At 41.8% G+C, this 5,259-nt stretch overlaps 1 protein-coding gene across 1 annotated transcript in view; it reads left to right on the top strand.

Moving 5' to 3' along the window:
• Positions 1-456: 456 nt before the first annotated feature.
• NMI (N-myc (and STAT) interactor) overlaps positions 457-5,259 on the top strand; it is an 18,024-nt gene continuing 13,221 nt past the window's right edge. Inside the window, exon 1 of the mRNA XM_011943059.1 lies at positions 457-784. The gene's annotated coding sequence lies outside the window, so the exon portion shown is untranslated. The remainder of the gene's footprint in view (positions 785-5,259) is intronic.

The raw sequence follows: 5,259 nt of genomic DNA on the forward strand, positions 1-5,259 counted from the left end.
TCTTGAAATAAACCAGATGTTTGAATTTTCAAAGGAAAAGTTCACACCTAGTGAAGTATTTATTTACAAGCTCCACAACGAAACAAGAGATTATAAGAAAACTTTCAAGGGACACGGGTCATAGAAACCAACAGGAACACCACAGCTTTCCCAACTTCATGGCCCCGGGGATGTTACCAAAGACACAGAAACGCCGATCTTGTGCTGGCTGTAAAAATTTATAAACTAGTGTTACATTGACTAAGAAATTACAAGAGTTACAATCTGAAGAGAGATTCCTGCTTTGACTTTATTTGGTTTCTATCCACTTTTCCTACATGCTTTGTAAAATACATGCAAAAACTGGTTTTAGAAAACATTCCCTAAAATTAGTGTGTACAGAAACTTCAGGGATACCTTTGCTTTTCTCCGCAAAACCACCCCTTTTTAAAAATCGAAAGTGAAATTAGTTCTAACTTTTTTTTTCTGTTAGTGACTCATCATTGGAGACACCAGATTTAGTATTTGAGCAGTGGTTAAGTGCTAAAGAAAAATCGCCGTTAAAGCAGTTTTCTTTTTCACTTTTTCCTTTCGCAGGGACCCGAGCTGTTCCTGCGAGGCCCACCTCCTCAGGACTACCCCCCAGCTCTCCCGAGGCGCTTCTGCAGGAGGCCGCGCCAGTTTCGACAGCCCGGCCCTTCCCCTCCCAGTGCCTCCGGGGGTTCCGGCGTCCCGGGCGCTGCTGTTTTCCGGGAAGAGCAGGCGCGCTGGGCCTCAGCGAGCTGCGCTCGGCGGGCGGACGCGGGTGAGTGGAGAGTCCCTTTCCCGGCTGCCACTCCCGCCGCTGGCAGTCCCGGGCTGGAGAGCCGGGGGTGGAAAGGGAGGCGGGGGACCTCAGCGCCGACGGGAGTGGGACAGCGCCAGGGTTGAGATCCTGCTCCCGGGAGCTGCCCGCAGGCGGGTCGCAGAGGCCAGGCTGCCTTCGAGGGGGCGCACCTGCTCCTGGGCCCGCTGTGCAGTCTCTGGGCCGTCAGGGCTTCGAGCCCTGTCACTTGTTTGCTTTGCTTCATTCAGGAAATTGAAACAGAAAGTTATTTGTGTTTCCTCGCTGTTTTCTCCTAGTGTCTCCAGAGATAGTTCTTCGGAAAACGGATTTCTTAAGAAAACGGTTCTTAGCAGGGGCAGTGTTATGCATTCATGGCTGGCATTTCAGAATAGGCAAGGTTTTTCTTGAAGGAGACATCCTAAGGAGAATACTATGTTTCCAGTCTGTACAACAGGCAGGCGTTCTATTGCCTTTCTTTCTTTTTGCTGCCAGGCATGCATATAGGAAGATTCGATTCTACACGTCCTGGCACCGCAGTGATATGATTATACTTAGGGAAACACGGTGACGGTGATTTGTATTAGTTTTTTTTTTTTATTCGCTGCCATAACAAATTACATGGATTTAGTGGCTTAAACACATAGGAACGCGCGCGCGCACACATACACACACTCTTACACACACAATTTACTATCTTAGGATTCCGTAGCAGCCCTGCTGAGGTCTCACTGGGTTAAAAGCAAAGTGTTGGCAGGGTTGCCTTCCTTTCTGGATGCTCTTGGGGTGAATCCCCTTTCCATCTCCCGGAGGTCACCTACCTCATTTGGCTCAGTAGCCCTTCCTCCATCTTCAGTGCCAGCAACATTGCACCTCTGAAAGTTCTGGGTTCACATCGCACTCTTGACTTTCTTCTGTCTTCCGCTTTCACTTTTAAGTATCTTCATGATTACAGTGGGCCCCCACAGATAATCCAGGATGCTCTCCATATTTAAAAGCAAGCTGATTAGCAACCTTAATTCAATCTGCAGCCTTAATTCTCATTTGCAATGTAAACAAACGTAATCACAGACTCTTGGGATTAGGATGTGGACATCTTTGAGGGAGCCATTGTTTTTCCTACTACATGATTGCATAAAAGGAATGACCATACATCCCACTCATGCATAGAGCAAAAGTATCCAGACAGTAAAGATGCCAAAAGGGTTCATGGGGTGTTAGATAGTAGACCATTTATGCTGAGAACCTTTATTACAGGCTCTTAGGAAGACTGGCATTGTCACAATAATAAAGATAAAAAGCAATTAAATAACATTGCAGTTTCTGTCTTCTGAAATGTAATAAGAGGACTTCATAAGCACCTGATGTCCTGAGTCCAACAAATACTGAAGATCCCACATAATTATCTAAATTGAGTGTTTTCAGTGTGTAAGCTTATACTGAGAAAGTGCTCTGAAGGTCTGCAGGGAGGAGTAGACATGGTCCCAGCCCTCAACATCTTTACTGACGTGTCATGGAAAATGACACAGGTACACACATAATTAAAGTGCTGCAAAAGAGATAAAGGAGGGGGAGTAACATCCTTTAGGGGAATCAGAAAAGGCTTTGGGAACTTGGGGAAAATTTGGAATGGACCTTGAAGAACAGTAAGATTTCATTAGATGGAGATTAAGGTTGGGAGAGGAGGAAGGATGTGACAGTTTGAGGGACAGAGGAAAGAAAAGGAACTATCCACGTGTTCAGTGTGGTTAGGGAACTGGGTTGAGGAATTGACTAAATAAGACTGGAAAGTGAGTTGGAATTAGAATGCATCAGACCATGGCTGACCATTAGGAAGATTTTGCAGTTGTTGATACAATAGCGATATATATGTATGCTCTGTGTGTGTGTGTGTGTGTGTGTGTGAGAGAGAGAGAGATAGAGATAGAGATGTGGTTTAAATATATATATGTATATATATGTGTGTATATATATGTGTGTGTGTGTATATATATATATATATCGTCTCAAACCATCTCAAACTTAGAGAAAAGTTGCAAGTACAATAAAGCAACTTTTCCTTTTCCTAAATTATTTAAGAATAAATTTCCAATCTGGTGACCTATCATCTTTCATTATATACTTGCGTATATATTTCCTACAAAAAAGATGTGTTCCAATGTAACCACAATACAGTCATCAAAATCAGGAATGTGGAGTGCTACCTTACTACAATTTAATAATCAGATCCAATGTGAATTTCACCCATTGTCCTGATAATGTCTTGGATAGTGTAGGGGTCAAGGGAAAACTTCCTCTTTGCTCTCTGAAGGGCAAAGGCAGATTAAATAGGAGAAAAGGCATACACATTTATTAATGTGCACAGGGGAAAAAATCACATAGTGATTATACTGCACAATGGGGTACAGATGGTTATATTCCCTACTTTTTAGGGGAAAGGGAGATGGGGAAGCGTGGATGATTATAGGGGGTCAGTAAATGATTTCTAAGGGAATTCAAGGGACTCGAAGAACACACAATGGCCTTGTACAAAGCCTGTTGGGCTTGCAGAGCAGACAGTAGTTGTAACAAATATCTGTCCAGGTTTGTTGACAGACTTCAGTCTTCTTTCTGTGATATGAATTCAGAATAAAAACTCAGGGAAGGGACTAGAGGTAATTGTTCTGTTTTCTGTCAGGTTCCACAATTAGGCAGATAAGAAAACATTAGTGCACCTTCATGCTGTGCTTTGGGAGAGACAGAGGAGGAGGGGGAGGTCAGAGAGACCTTGAGCCATCTTCAATTCAGGATGTCAAAGTGCCATACTTTAGGGTATCAGTTTCTGAGCCCCAATGATAGCAAAAGGATCCAGTTGAGGATCATGCTTTCTATTTAGTTGTGATGTCTCTTTAGTCTCCTTCAGTGTGGATGTTTCTTAGTCTTTCCTTGTCCTTCTGAGAAACTTTTGAAGAGAACAGGGCAGTTGTATTGTAGAACCCCTCAATTTGAGTTTGTCTGATGTTTCTTCATGCTTAGATTCAGATTATGCATCTCTGGCAGGACTATCGTCGAAGTTACATTGTGTTCTCAGTGCACCTTGTAATCTGTTACGTTATTTTGATTTATTTCATTATTTACTTTGATTATCTCATTATGTTGATGTCTGCCAGACTTCTCCAGTATAAAGTTACTCTTTTCTTCTTTGAAATTAATAAACATTTTGTGGGGAACTATTTTGAAGGTAACTAAAAATTCCTTTCTTCACCAACATTTCTAATTTATCTAGACTCAGTTTTTTACTTTAATCAACAGATTTAATCATTACTACCATTATCTATTTTAATCTTTAATTTATCCCCAGATTTGGCCACTGACAACCATCTCAAGGTGGATTCTGTGTCCTTCTGACACGTCATCATTCTTTAAGCATTTCCTTGCTTTTTGGCATCATAAGATGTCCCAGGCTCATCTTGCAGTTTTTCCGTCCTGGTTTTGGGATCAACCCTTTTTCTAAAGAGTCCTGGTTCCTTTTAATGGAGAATAGTATTAGAAACCAAAGTCTGGGTGCTGAGTGTGCTCATTGCTCATTGTGGTTGTATCTACTCTCCCAGGCCTTCTCAACAGACAGAACTAGGGTATATACATGTTTGTATATATCCAAAATACACAGATAGGCATTTCTTTTTTTTTTTTTTTTTCTGAGACGGAGACGCATTCTGTTGCCCAGGCTGGAGTGCCGTGGCTCAATCTCAGCTCACTGCAACCTCCAGCTCCAGGGTTCAAGCGATTCTCCTGCCTCAGCCTCCCAAGTAGCTAGGATTACAGGCATGCGCCACCATACCCAGGTAATCACACACAGGCATTTCTGTCTGTCTGTCTGTCTATCTATCTATCTAATCAATCAGAAACCACAGCCGTAGGATTACATTGAAATCTAGTTCCAATCAACAGTATTTATTCTCGTTTTCTCCCTTTCCGTATTTATAATTATCTTCTTAATGGTGAAAAACTTGGCTCCTATTATCCTCCATATATTTACTTACTTGATCAATTATCTGTATGTACCTTTGGCCACTGGAGCTCTTTCAGTTGGCTCCCCATGTCCCTTTCACATACTTCCATCATATTGTATGTGTCTGTGCGTGTGTTTTAGTGCCTTTTACTTTTCTAGCTCTACAAGATATTCCAGGCTTATTTTGTATATTTTATGCCCCAGACCCAGAATCAGCCATTGCTCCAATGAGCCCTGGTTTCTTATATTGAAGAATATTATTAGAAACCAAGATCTGGGTGTTACACGACTCTCCTCTTTTTTTTTTTTGACACTCCTCTAACTAAACTGAGACATGGCTAAGTATTTGCTAGTCTTCTATTTTATTTTTAAGGAGGAATAGATGTCTTTCAAGAATATTGAGAATTTAGCCACTTGAAATCTTGGAAAATTATATTGCAGACTGTTTATTAATGTGTATCTAAAA

This window comes from Colobus angolensis, unplaced genomic scaffold (assembly GCF_000951035.1).
Source record: "Colobus angolensis palliatus isolate OR3802 unplaced genomic scaffold, Cang.pa_1.0 Scaffold215, whole genome shotgun sequence".
Classification (NCBI taxonomy): domain Eukaryota; kingdom Metazoa; phylum Chordata; class Mammalia; order Primates; family Cercopithecidae; genus Colobus; species Colobus angolensis.